Source organism: Amblyomma maculatum, chromosome 11 (genome assembly GCF_055883805.1).
Source record: "Amblyomma maculatum isolate TAMU_Amacu chromosome 11, ASM5588380v1, whole genome shotgun sequence".
Classification (NCBI taxonomy): Eukaryota; Metazoa; Arthropoda; class Arachnida; order Ixodida; family Ixodidae; genus Amblyomma; species Amblyomma maculatum.
The window spans coordinates 73,942,305-73,957,631 of record NC_139354.1 but is presented as its reverse complement, the minus strand read 5'-3'; positions in this window follow the sequence as shown (position 1 = coordinate 73,957,631).

Genomic DNA, 15,327 nt, shown 5'->3' with positions numbered 1-15,327 from the left:
GGATAACTTTTCTCGCAATAAATGAATACGCGGAATCGCGCTTTTAGAGCTCCAGCTTTCAAAGCGAAGGTAACCTGCCAACGCCTAGTAGTCATGGTCAAAGTGAAGCGTGTGTGATCATATGAACACCTCCTGCACATTGGCCGTATCCCTGATAAAACGAACGCATATTTTTTAACCCGCGCGTGCGTCGAAGCATGGCAAGACACATTCAAGAATTGAAAAAAAAAATGCCATACGACCTAACTAGTGCAGATTACCCGCAATACCTCGGGTTTACTTGCCAAAGAGTTTTTCAGGGCCAGCATTCATTGCTCCCGAGTAACCGACGCACACTACAAGTAAAAGCTGGAAAGGCTAGCTCCTCAACAAGCCCGAATTTTGATTTTTAGTGAAGGAGGCCAGGGATCCTAGCATAATCGCGACAAATGCAATCGAGAGACTGTAATTTTCCAGTTATTTCTGACAGCAAAAAGCAGATTATAGCGCCCTGTTTCTGACTGTACAGAAGTCGAAGCGTGTTAAATGATGGAGCCTTGGAGCCTCGCAGAATATTCAGCATGCTGCAGAGGACAACCTTATTTTTATACAATGAACATGCTGCCGCCGCAAAAATATTGAGCAGCAAGCAGGAATAAAAAACGCAGCGTCAGGTGACGCGTTATTACGGGGAGTGAGAAAGGCACTCGACGTCGCAAACAACTCTGTTGTTTCTAGGAATAAACGTCTTTCGACTAATCTTGTGAATCCATTGACTCGTGCGCAAGCCGTCACGCTTGCCTTGAGATATCATGAATACCGCATAACCATCTTCAGGTCGCTTGCTGCAGTTGTACGCGCAACAGCACGGCATAGAGCTTGCACGCTGCAATAAAAGCACAGCGCGCAATATTCGCTCGCCGAGACTAGGGGAAAAATGGCGCGAAGGAAAAAGAAAACACAAGGAAAACGCCGGACGCGCGTCGGTTTCCAATGGCAACGGCAGGGAGACCAATCGTCGCTCAGGAAATCGGGCGGAGAGCCGGCCTTCAGCGAAGGGGCGCGCAAGGGGCGAGGAGGAGGCGAGGAGGTAGCGCGGCGGCGGCAAAGTTCAATCGTTGGCGTAACTTTCAAAGTATCAAGGGGTTTTAGGCCGTCGCTGCATGCAGCGCCGCCCGTGGATGCTCATGGAACCAAGGTGCTGCATTGTGGTATAGCGCGAGGGGGAGAACATCTAAAAAGCACAACTGCTCTTTCCGGTCGCCAATAAGCCGGCCTGTTGTTTACCACACTGCCTTGCATGCAGCGACGGCCACGCGCTCCGAGTGTTCAATGCGAGAATGCACTGCGAGAAAACTGGAAAAAGGGACGCGGGATAAGTAACGGCACACTCGTACTCAGCACCCTCTACGTTTAATGAAGCATATTGACTCGATATATAGATGGAAACCATCGCTGCACGCTGAATACAATTACGCATTTCTATAGTTACTCAGTTTGAAATTTGAAATAAAAAATATTATTTTGTTAGTAAGCAGTATTCAGCCAAGCTTCGTGTTGCCTTTTGTGTAGTTTGTTCTATTCTTTTTAATTTGGGCGAGAAAAGCAGCGACACAAAGAAATTTTAAGGTTTTGAAATTTTTCCGTATTCAGGTCACCGCTACCTAATTAACGAGCACATTGCGACAGGGGATGGGGATACTTTTGCGAGTGTATTTTGATAGACATTAATAAACAATTTGTGTACAGCGTGAAAAACTCGATAAGAGTATGTCCCACAATCACCGAATTCGTTAATAATGAGCTGTCTGAACTATGGAGATGGCGGATGTTGCATACCATCAAAAATGTTGGCGAACGAGGGAAATGTGTAATTGTAGTCAGTTCGTCGCTTAGGTAGCGTGTGCTGAATCTTCAATTTCCCTTGCTTACCTTGCACGTGCCGTGAAGGTTTTGTAGATAAGGTAGTAAATAGGCATATTAAAGACAGAAGCACGAAAATGCAATTAGGCTGACCGCAGCGGCTCGTAAATCATTGTTTTTTTTCCCGACAAATCATTCGTGCAAAATGACGCTTATATACAGCCATCTTTCCTTGATGCGCACATCATAGAATATTTCTGTCGGGTTTAGGCTAGAACAGGGAGAAGCAACGACCACTTGCATTGGCGAGATAGGAGACGTAAGGTATATCACGTCCAAATTCAAGGAACTTGAATTACTGGCCAGTTTTTTCGCGCCAAGTGCGGTTTTCAAAAACGGCTGCCCTTTTAATGCCCAAAGTTGTCAGACCAGAGCACCAAAACACATTCCTGTCTGTGAAAGTCAGTAAACATATGTGGCTATCCCGAGAGGCTTTCATGAATCTCTGACTATATCGGGCTCCATTTTCAATTGCAATAAATTAGGTTGGGGGCACTTTCGAGAGGAAAGTCAAAACGTCCTGATTATTGGATTGCGAGTTGGTTTAAAAAAAGCAAAATAGGAGAATATTTTGCTTAGCACTATGTAAAGCTTTATATGTTCTTTGGATTTCCTTGAGTCGAATAGTGTGGCGTTTTTTGTTCATTAGTCTGGAAAGCTTCGCTGTTATTTTTCACTCAATCCGAGTAAGCCTGTGCTGGTCTTCAAACCAGTCCAAAAAGGCAAGCAAAATCTATGCATGCGCTTCAAGGATGCTCAGCGAGGCGGCCTTATCTAAATCAGATATCAGTAGGGCATCCAATACCGGCTTATCGCAGAGGCGGCCGGTGCCTGAGTGGTCAACGTCGCCCTCTTCTTGCGCCACTGACCAAAACCCTCTTAGCCGCAGCACTTAGCTCTTCTTATTATCACTGTAAACACTCTAATGGGAGTAAGGGAAAGAACCGCACGTAGACTAAAGAGACGTCCAAAGGTGCAAACCGTCGCTGCCTAGTCTACACGTTGAGGTTCTAAGAGGATTTCGAACCCTAGATCCCAAGAGATGAATTCGAAGCACTCTTTGCATTTTTAGAGTAGAAAGACGTACACACGCTTCAATTAGTCTCTGCACGTAACAACTTGCGACATATAAGGAACTTTACTTTCCTGAACTCGAAGACAGGCCTTAGAAAGCGAATAAGACGGCAGACTTCTCAAACGTGCTCAGCACGAACAAAAACGAAGACACGAAGAAGCATACACGAAAAGGTAAATGCGGCCCTTACAAATATATTTTATTTCGAAAAAGCCAAGCTTAAGTAGAACGCTATTATCGTCACCTGACAGTCCACGTTGTTTGTCCAGAAAGCCAATTTTATTTTCATCGAGAAACAATAACGGCATGCTGACCCATTTATCTACCGCTTTTCTGATGTGATACGCCTCAACACTCTCTCTTTGAATGTAAGCACCGCCCGTTTTTAGCCTTGTGTGAGTTTTATCAACAGACAACTTTATTAATTTTAATAACCAGTTTTTACACACAAGAAGCTGGAATTTGCATCGGGTCGTGTGTGGCACCCGCTCTGTCTGACATCTTTCTATCTCGCATTGACAAACATTTTGCTAAACTTGCTCTCTAAGCTACACATGTTTAGATACGTAGACGACTATCTGGTGTTAATGAACAAGCTGAATACCTTTTCTATTAATGAAGTTGTTGCTGACTCACTAGTTTTCTTAAAAACGGTCGCAAAAGGAATAAAGCTTACCTATCAACTCCCATATTAAAACAGCATGGAGTTCCTTGACCTGATGATTTCATCTTTGAAGGGCACATATGTTGGATGTACAATGTTAGGTCACAAAAGGCACTCCTTTTTTACAATAGTGCACATTAGAAGGAACTGAAAACAGCAAATTTCTTGAATTGCCTCTATTCCACGTTAAAAGAAAAGAAAACAAAAAAAAAACATGTCACCAATAAATTTCTCCTATATTTAAAATACAAACAGAGCGTTTGTGCATGTCCGGCACCCTCCAAATACTTCGCCAGCAGTTGCATAGAGCCTATTACAAACGAAAAAAGATCAGTTGAAAGCCAGATAAGTAAGATTAGAGGCTTAATATTTACGTTATTCCGCGCATTTTAAAAGTATCTTATATTCATAAGGTTTCAAGAAGATGCAACATGAACGGGCTCTTCTCCGCGCCAAGTAAAGTCTCAAAAATTTGTGTAATGGAGGCGGAAATGTGAAGTACCGTATTGTAAAGTCGAACAATAGCTATGGTTCACCCGGTGCACTACCAAGGTAGATTACAGCACTCCACTCAGATGTAGTCGAGTGTAAATTGGTCAAACAGGCCGTTGTTTTAATCAGACAGCCAAGGAGCACTAGGATGGAGTCAAAATGAGAAAAGGAGTAATCGCGCCATTATCTGCAGAGACTGTCTGTCTAAGCCCACTTTATGAGAAAAAAGGTTGCTTGTGCCCGGGAAAACCAGATTGAAGGAGAGATTGTCGAGGCGTATCACGTCAACAAACTGGGAGATTAATGCGTCAGATCCCCGTCATTGTTTGTGCATGATAATGAAATCGCCTTTAATAGTGCTGTACTTAAGCTTGGCTTTAGCCGAATAAAATTTAGTTTCAAGTGCAGCATTCGTCCTGTCGTGTGTACTTCTTCGTGTCCACGTTTCTCTAGGAATGCGAACGTTTTACAAAACGAATAAATACCAACTCAAACATTGCTGTTTTTGCACTGAAGACTTCTCTTAGTCTTTTTTTGCAAGCGAGAGTCTTTGTGATTGTAATTGCAACAACTTTGAAATGAATATTACCCTTTTTGATGTTTGCTACAACGTTAACGCAGAAAAATAAAATAGAGACAACGGCAATCGAATTGCAGCATGAAAATCTAACCCCTTAGCAAGTGAACATTTCGCCTTCGAGATGGCACACTTGGTTAACGCTGTGAAGAACGAATCTAATCTTTTTGCTTCAGCATCAATTCGGAACTCGCTATCGGTGACCAACTTTTCTTTTCTGTGTCTACTTTCAAAGCTCAAAGGTTGAATCGCATTCTGAGAAGAAGTAGGTTGTTGAATATTTCAAATTATACATGATTCAATACATTATAAACTGTTGCGGCATCTGCCGTCGATCGCGAAAGCATGTAAGTTGCAGAGTCGGAAATAAAGCGAAAGGGAATAGAGAATGAGAGCTAGAAAAAAGGTGGTGATAGGGAGAAAGGACTGGGTTATATTCAATAAAACAAAATGATAGAATGAATATATCAACGTTATTGATTATTGAAAGTTTGTAAGCAGTACTGCTACTGCTACAAAATTTTGAACCATTTCTAAGTCCAACCTATAAGTTTTTCAGGAGGAGAATATACTGCTTCGATTTAACTATGCTTGAACCAGGATAGGGCGTTAGCCATCGGCCGTCGCCGCATTCGCTACTGCTGCTTTGATCATCGATCGATTTCGCATTTGGCAACCTTCTCGGAAACGGGATAGTATGACTCTCGTTCCTAGACGGTCTCGCTGCCCTGTCTAGAATAGCAATGGTCTCTGCTTTTAACAAGAATTGCTTGCTCTACGACACTCCGCCTCTTTTTATCTCGCCGCCTGATGGATTCGCTCGACACTACGCTTATGGTCTAGGTTGCACTCGTCCAGATGGCTTATATGTGATGGCGTATTTACCCAGGTTTAATGAAGGAGTGGCGAAGATGGAACTTTATGAAGACAAATAGCTTTACTGCGGAGCACCAAAGTGTGTTTGTGGTGTGAATGTGAGTATATCTGTTTCGTTTTTATGCCAGCGACGTGTCTCTATTCGTTCTGCTGGTTCGATCGCAACACAGCAGCGCCAATGTGTTTGCACAATTCAGCTATAATCATGGTCGCCCTTTTGCCTTGCTATGAGGTCGCACAATCTCCATGGCCACCGCAATCATTTACCTCTCTAGAATTCAGTTTTGAAGCGGAGAAGGGGGGGGGGGGGTACTGAGCGGCGGAGTCTCTAGTCTGATTCCGCCGGCTGCCATCTCCATCTGAGTTTGCTCCTCAATTGCTCGTTTTTCCTCAAGGACAGCGCTGAGCGGGAGTGCTTTCGTCCGCTGCATAGTTGACGCTCTGTCACCGTGAGGGCAGGAGTTTGGCACTTGAAGAAAGTAGTTACGGAATTGGTGTTGTCCAACGCACTTATGGGTGAACTTAAGTGCCTGCACAATGGAAAGCCTAACAGCTTCTCTGGCAACTGCCTCAAATGATTCAAATGCTCTCGGCTACATCTTCTCTGAGAAATTTCCCCTTAAAATCGTAATGCATGGCAATCTTTTTGACTATACGCGACAGCATTTTGACAACTTGGCTGAGGTGATACATGAAGATGACGGCATGTAACGCGTGAACTTTCACAGTGGACCACAGGTTTTATTGCCTATTTGATAGCCGTTTCGGACACACCCGAGTCGTAGCATAACCAAACGTGTCTGAGCAGACTGCACTTTCTTTCATGAGTTGCTACTGAGCCTAACATGGGATCGGTCTAATAGTCTGGCCCAGAGTATTCTTGCGTTTAATGATAAAATTGTAGCGATCAAGACGGTGGCGAAAGTGGGAGTCAACTGATAGTAAGTTCATGGTTCAGCATGCGAAAACCATGCTAAATCATTGCTACCGGTGCTGTACACTGAAAATGAATGGGTTTACAGGAATCGAAAGGGAGCGCAATGCCTGTGTACATTTCGGTGGCCATCAGAACTGCGCCGTAAAGGGAGGGCAACGCGGAACTGAAAGTATAAAAAGAGAACAGGTCCACAGCGGAAGGCTCCAGGGACACTGCTACAAGGATTCCTTCGTTTACGTATATTAAATATGTGGGAAAGATTTCATCATTTTCATAGCAGTTTCTATCAGTGCACATAGTACTGATATTATTCAAGATAAATGATATACATTTCACGGCCTGTGGCGTCTAGCCCTAGGAAGCCTTTTGTTAAACTGTTATATTTCTATGCATAAAAGGACAACCATACCTTTTCACAGTTACTTTCTCCTCAACGAGCCAGTCACGTGCCACTCACCTAATTTACCCAGTTATTTTTAACTTCTTTTTTTTTGTTTATAATCTACAAGTTCTGAATTGTCATTGCTTTATTGTCTTATTGATATTTCTAACCTCACTAATGGGAGATGAGACCTCTACGCTTTTTTGAACGGAATTTTTTAGGATAAAATGAAAAGGTAATGCCGAAATTTACAATAATTCCTTTCTTTTCAAGCCTTTTTGCTAATGTTCCCATAATCAATCTCCTTCGCACTGGATAACTTGTTATTTATTTTGCGCACAGCAAGTGTTCCTTTCTATTCAGTTCTAACTGTATTAATATTTCCAGCATGATTAAAGTGACCGTGAGTTTCACGTTGTGCTACTGTGTTGCCGCTCCAAGAATCGTAAATAAGGCTTCCTTTTACGCCTCACAGGTACCGTTTGGTGAATTGGAAAAAATTTAGAATCTATACGACCGCGTCTATCTTTCATACGAGAACACAGTTCACTGTGTTTAAAAGCGTGATTAACCGCCATGGCGCTGTTAATTTCGTTAGCACTATTTTCTCTTTAATCGGTATAAGGAAATGAATACTTCATTTTCTGTAAGGTGGTATAATTCAAGAAATAAAGTACAGGAAATGTGCTCAACTATATTAAACTTTATCGCTATGTATATTTTGAATAGAAACCAAATGTCAGCACTCGCCTTTTGAATGAATGATCAGGGAGAAAAAGCTTTTAACGGCGACTTAGGGAAGTCTTTTATATTACTGAACTTGTTATTTTTGGTACTTTCACTGAAGTATAATGGAGCTGAATTGCTTTAAGATATGTTATATAAACTTTAAGAAAAAATTATCCAGTTCACAATGTTAACATTGTGGGCGTTATGGTGATATTCAATTACATGAGACGTGCTATTTAATATACAAAAATTTCATTTATTATTTCATACCCTCCCGCTATTAGCTTTGAAAATCAGAATTATATAAGCATTTATATTTCAATAACCTGTGTTGGGTAAAACCAACTGCTTCTATGAATAATTCGATCATATCTCGAATAGTTCTCTCATTTTCGAAACATTTGCGTTTCCATGTTACGTTTCAAGAAATGATTTAAGTGTATGCTATAATTTCTTTTTTTACAATACGTTCTCATAAATCCTCGATGACATGCCCACACTATTTATCGACTGTTTCCTAGAGAAAGATAACCAAAGAGCCGTTTCGTACATTCGAGTTTTAATGACATGTCTACGTGCAAATGAAAGCTAAGTTGAACTCACATGATGAAGCTGCCCGATGAATAAAGCCAAGCAGAATATTCTCATCCCAATAGTGACTTTCCGGACAGGCGTCATTTTCTTCACTAGGATTAAGATATGATCGCATTGCTGCCTTCAGCTGGAGCGCAAGCCATGTTGCGTTGAAATAGATCATGTGCTCCTTCTCAAACGTGCTGCAGAAGTTGGAAGTCTTGATTGTTCCTTAGGGCCTTTCGCTGTATAGAAACTCTGAAGGCTCGATGCATCACACGAAATCCTCCAAAAGACTGTCAAGCACTTAAATAAAGATGGCCATAGTTTTGACACACACACAGTAGAGAGTAAAATCTATGGTGCGGCTCTGACAGTATGTGGCGGCGATACAGGCAAGCTCGGCGATAGCTTTCTATTCGCAGATTGAAAAAAAGCAGTCCGAAGGTTCCGAGCAGGTGGTCTTCTTTAGTTATACCCTTCAACACACAACGAACGCTTAATGTCTTCAAGAAAAAAGCAGGCAACAAATTATTATCGTTCCTTTCCTCGTAGCGTAATGCTCGACAACGTTGCTTTAAAGGACCACCATAGGCAGTTCGGAAGTTAAGGCCCGATCTTACTACGCAAACTTTTAACTGCTCTGCGCTAGGCTATATATGCAGTAGAGCAGTTCAACAAGTTTCAGTTTTAAATGGTGCGATTTAAGAAGGGCCCTTTCTTCACATGCGATTCGAAGGACTTTTCTATCACAAGGAACGCTTGTGTGATAAACTTTAGAATACTCTGGTATTCTGTAAAATTACCTACCTATTCTTAGGGAAGATTAAGCTAGGCTCATCAATTATTCGTTGGCAAAGTTCTGCTGGGCATGTGGCCGTACAGGCAAGCAAATGCTAATATCAATTTCGACTGAAACAGCACCACCATATATATATCACTTAATCACATAATCACTGAATGTAAAGTTAAGTTATGTCTCAAATAAGGTGCAGTTCAGTCATTACCAATCATTAGAAAATCTCGCTAACTGCTGAAAGCAGCCAATTCGCCATTATTGAGAGGCCGGATAAATATATTGTATTTTTTTATATGCGCCACTCGATGTTTAGCCACTGGGGCTCATGTAAGATATGCATTTAAAAAACCTATATCAGATTTAATTAAACGAGTGAGTCTTTCTAGGTGTTTTGGGCTACAGGTAATTAATGCGCGTCCACTTAGGTCTATCTTGATATCTGAGCGCGCTGAAGTATGTATGTATTTGCTTCCTCCCAATTTGTAGTTTACAGTGTTCAGTAAATTCGCCGCACATTGTTAGTGGCGAGAATAAGCCTCTCATAATGTTTATGAAGGTACACCTTGGGCTCGAATAGGTTCTCGGCGCTTCCTCTATCCAATAAATAACAGCTTGGCGGAAATGGCAGCAGCAAGGACGACCGGTTGATGTCGAAAAAATTGATTGCCCTTTTCCCCGATGCTTCCATATTAAAAGCGGCAAAACTTTTTCTAGATTGGTTTAGCTTGACAGAAAAATTGTGGAAGCTTCTATGTTAAAATTCAAAGTGAAAATTCATCGTGCCTCCGACGTTTAGAATACAGACTAACTAGCAAAAAATTTACCAGCTAAAGAGACAGAAGAAGCACCGAACTGTTGCTTGCCATATATATAAAGAGAAAGAAGGCGCTAAGAATGGCGTTCATCGAAAATTACTGAGCGCTTATGGCTGCCAACATGCTGATCATTTAACACCATTAATTTAAGATGTGGTCTGCGAGAGGGGAGAATAAATAGGGAAGTAAAGTATTTGAAAGATAGATGAAGTATTTAGAATGGGGAACATGGATAATTTACCGGTAGATTAGGGAGACTTAGTAGCGGTCGTGTTAATTTACTACTTCAGTGGCTGTATGCTAAACCACTGCGACCTCCTGTCTATGATGATAACAGGATTCGCGTACTTCTGCGGCAATTTTTATAGATGCGCTGCAGGTTACATTTCTAATTTATATTGATTATTTTAACACAAGGTGCGACACACCAATACCAGCAATTATAATGTGAAAGTGGTAGGAAAATAAAAGGAACCCCTAAGATTGTAATGCAAAATCTGTTAGGGCAAATGCCATGGAAAAAATTGATTCATAAATAATACCCTAAAAATAACAAAATACATTTCCGTAATATGAGCACCACCACCGCTGAAAACATGTTCCAGTTCTTAACTCGTGTGGGAAAAGAATGCATTTTACAGAGGTCGGTTTTGCACCTGTATTCTTTAACCTTGAATGAATCAATTCTTCGCGGTGACAAAACTTAGGTAGCGAGGCGACTGCTAGTTTCCTTTGAAATATTTAGCGTGATAGCAAGATTCTATCTTTACCAGGAGCGCAGACGCCAGCACTGGTGGGTTGGCTGCCAAAGCAGACGTAGTCGCCTGTTTGAAGTTTCGTCTGCACGTGCAAGTGTCCGCCTTATTTTACTTTGCAAATGACCTGCGCTACGAATAAAAGGTGATGCCGCAGTGGCGCTTTATTTGTCAAATGCAGCGGCCAGAGTACCGGTATTTTACTTTGCAAATGACCTGCGCTACGAATAAAAGTTGATGCTGCAGTGGTGCTTTATTTGTCAAATGCAGTGGCCAGAGAGTCGCAGGCTTACTTTTGTTTTTATACCTTAGGGGATTCTTCTCGCAAAGAATGACGTCACACTGCAACTCTGGAAGAGCGACTTCTACCCTTCAGAAGCTCATACCACATAATCACCTGCGCGAGCTCGTTCGGTGTTGGGCACCCGCTCCAAATTAACTGATATTTTGTGCTAGCAGATTACATTACAATAACGTCTGCATTTTGAGGTGTACGTTTTTGGGTTCATTCAGTGATTGTGTCTACCCACATCTGTACACTGGCCTCGAAAATAAACCGGAAGTTGATGTGCTTATACAGTCACACATAAGAGTAACTAGATATTGGTAGCTGTCTTATGTTAAGGGGATTTCATCGCAGGGGCCCTATTCTCGACACACATGGCCGCCGTTTGGCGTCATTTTTTTTCTCTGATTGGTTCTCAGAAAAGTCACGAGTTTCCAATTTGTGATGCGAAATTTGGGTACGTCAAAATCGCTTTTTGTGGCGACGTAAACATTAACGTGAGCGTGAAAATAGATTTTTAGCAGTAGTATTCATAATGCATGCAGGCTATATATAAGTAACTGTGGAGGGAAAACAGAGGTATACGTGATAGAAAGGGAAGCACCTATGCTTGTATTACGAATGGGTTGAAATGAACCGCCCATGCACCGTCAAGAGCCCACTCCTGAAATCTGATTGGCTGGCGTTGGGTGGCAGGAAATACGTCATGCTTAAACATTAATTGATGACGTCAAAATGACGTTTCATTACGGAAATGATGTTTTGCCATTTATGCAAATGACCAAAGGTAGGCGCCGCTTTTAGAACCACTTAAGGCGGCCGCGAAAAAAAAAGGGGCGAATTCGACGTGCAGTGTAGGCGGCGGTTAGCTCACCGCAATTTGGTAGAGAGTTTGGTGGGTGGTGAAGTAACCTGACACATCTTGTTGTAATTGCAGAAAGCAATGAAACGACGTAATAAGGAAAGTTTTCAGCTGCGTCATTTTTTAGAGGATTAATAATGAAGACGCAGATTTACAGCCACACGAGGGTCGTAGCTACCCTCCCGTTGCAAATGCTTTGCTCTCATAGAGAAACCATCGATCCTCACCGTCGTTGTCAAGCACAGCAATGCGGCCCGCTAACTAAAGCCTTTGATCTGCGCGAGACGAGGTATTTTAGAGAGCAACAGAAGGAAAAGTTGGGCGAGTTGTAGGTGGTTCATGTTGGTTTCGTGGGCGCTATTTAACACAGAGGCAAAGAAAAGAAGAGGAATAAAGGCGCCAGTACCGTGTTTTCTTCATTTTGTCTATATGTCAAACAGCGCCCAACAAATCCTCATGTATTTCAGACAGCACCGCGATGCTTTCTAATTATCTGTCTGATCGGTTCGTGAGTACAACCTGAGGGGTCATATGGCTCGATGGCTGTGCAGGAACATCGCGCGAGAGGCAGCGAGGGATAACCAGACTTTCTTAAATGTCGGCCCTAAACACTGCCTTTTCTGCCTTGTACTATGCACTGACTGCAATGTTAATGAATTGAACAGCCTTTCCACGATGGGCAAAGCAAGCCAAAATACTCACAACTTCTATTTTAGTAAATGAATGTATATTTCATGTACATGACACATGTTTGCTTGCCACATGTGATGTGTTTCATATATAAAGCTTTTTTTAATTATGCATGCGGGCTCACCATTTGCTTTTTTTTTAGAAAATAATAAGTACTCCGGGGCACGTTATGACGGTAAGCTCTAATCATATGATGTAGTTGAGGACACATTTTGTGTTGATTTTTTTAATAAAGCCTACAAGTAATCTTTCTTTATTGATTTGCATTTTACCGTTTCGACAGTAAGGAGTACGCTCGCGCTGTGCCGCCCTAGCTTCATACCATGATATCCTCAGTCATCTTTCGCTTTCTTTTCTTATTGTCCGTTTATCCCCCTCTGCCCGTGTACGGTAACCTGAGAATCGCCTAATTAACCTTCCTGCTATTCTGTTCTTCTGTTTCGTTCTCTTTCTCGGACATCTTTCGCGTTTCGCAAGAGCTTATGGCACTCCAGCGCATGAAAATTCAACCGACAAGGTGTAAGGCCCAGCGTATGCTTTCCACTTCGTGTACGTGTGTGGAAGAATCCACCTCTCTCTCTCCTTCCATCTCTCTCTCTCTCTCTGCGCCGCTTTCCGTGCTCTGCACAACTCAAGCTGACACAATGTGTTAGAAATTTAAGCAGACTTGGTGACGTGACGGTAGATGGTCATAATGCGGCTTGTCGAAAAAGGTGAGTAGAACAGTCAGTATCTAACAGTCATTGATACTTTGAAGTCTGCTTAACATTGCAGTGAGTGATAGTGCAAGGCAGAAAAGGTAGTGTTTACGGCCGACGTTTAAGAAAGTCTTAGTGATGCCAGCGTAGTCCTCATAGGTGGACATTACCGGCTGCACCGGCGCCTCTTCGTCAGTGGTGGAGCTATTGTGGAAATCTGTCGATTCCTCCTGTTTACGACCAAGTCCTGAAAACGTTTTAGTGCCTGCATTTAAAAGCCGCTGACAAGTGAACGTGAGAGTTCATCAGCGCATGTGAACAGCAATGATACTTTCCGCTCCCATTTTGCACTAATCCACTGCGAATATTCCATTGCCGTGCTTGCTCTTCAGCTGAAACTCGCGCAGCCTTTCCGCGCGTATTCGAAGTCGAATGCTCGACCGCAAGTATGTCATGTCACACTAATAATACAACACCACAACATACTTCACTAGCCTCACTGCAAGCCCAGGCTTCCGAATCACGAAATTTACCGCACAGTATCGGTTTCTGCAGGAGCACCGTCGTTTCTTATACTTGGCACCAATATATAGTAGCCGACGACAGCGCGCTTTTTTCTGTCACTTTATTTCTCATTTTCTTCAGAATGCGTAACCCGATTGTGTGCCTACGTAACCTGACACCGTCCTGATGCACACGTCACGCGTACGTCACAATTTGAACAAAATGGCGAATTGTCGAGATTAGGGCCCCAGCTGTAATTTTCCCAGAAAAGCGTTCTTAAACCTTTAGTGATGCAGTTCAATCTGAAACATCTATTGGCCATAAGAAATTTGCAGACTCATACCTTTCGTGATGTAATGCGGTTGTAGGACCAGGCGATATCGCAGGGTGATGGCATGGGGTCATTGTCTAATTCGCTGTCAATAAAATGAATTCGACAAAGGATGCTGCGTGGGTAGCAAAAGCGACGCGGTAAAATTTTATTGTCTAAGACAGCACATATGTCTCCACTCTCGCACATGACAGGTGGTTTCTATTTTGTGTTGCATCATATAGCTTGAAGTGTCAAGAATCAGTCGGCTTCTTAGCTTCGAATCGGCAGCCTGGCTCAGCTTTCGATTCCGGCACACTGCAGGTAAGCGATCATGTCGAAGTGGTCCTAGTAGATGTAGGCCGAGAGCATTACGTCGAGATCTGTTGTGCCAGCTGAGCTTTATTGACCAGAAGCGCCCCTCACCAGTTGGTCTTACAGCGAAGAGTATTTTTGCAGTATGCCAAGTATGGTAAAATTAACTCTAATATGAAGTTTTACGCAGTCTTTATTGTATTTATTACATTTTTTGATTTTGTGAAAAGGTAATTACGATTACAAACAATGTCCTTTTGGGGCAATTCAAATCTTTTCTGTAATTTTTTGCCGGCAATCGATTACGTCTTCTAAAAAAAAGGCTACAGAGACGAGACATGCGTGGTTATGTAATTGCGTAAAATATCGGCTTCAGCACTATGCCCATGGCTGACTGAGCTTTTGCGCTCATCGCATTGGTTCATATAGGTTTTCCTTTTACCATTTAAAAACGGTTCCTTTCAGCAAGTCGACCCTAGGAGAGTCCGATGTTTGCAGCTACCTATCACAGCATCAACGACGCGCGGCCCCTCATAACGGACGTAGAAACTGGCCTTGAAGCTGAGTGCTATTAGGGGGCGCTTTCAAAATGAACCCATTTTGCATTGCGCTGAGAGAGTGTTCAATGTGGCGATTGATATCTTCAAGTGGAAATGTTACAAGATCAATTTAAACAAAATTGAAGCAAATAAAGGCAACTCAACTACTCTTGAAAAATAACAACCTGTAAAGCAATATCATACCAGCCTCAGTACTTTATTTCAATTTGAGAGAGCCTGTGTTATGGGAGCGAAGTCTGTCAAGAAGTAAATTAGCAGTAATCGATTATTGTTATGAAATTATTTATTTTTCTGGGGCTTTATTTGACCGCCGTAATCAGGTTGATGAATTTGCGGCAATTATAACCAAAGTTTCATTTTTTGAAGTCAGTAGTGCACAATCTATATTTCATAACGCTAGCCTCAGTGCAATGTTCTTTAGAAGAGTAACGGTGACTATATGATGCCTTCGCAGGTGTCTTAGTGGACTTACTGGAGGCGCAATAGTTGCTTTGCCGCTATCTTTGCTTTGATCGGCCGTAGCGTC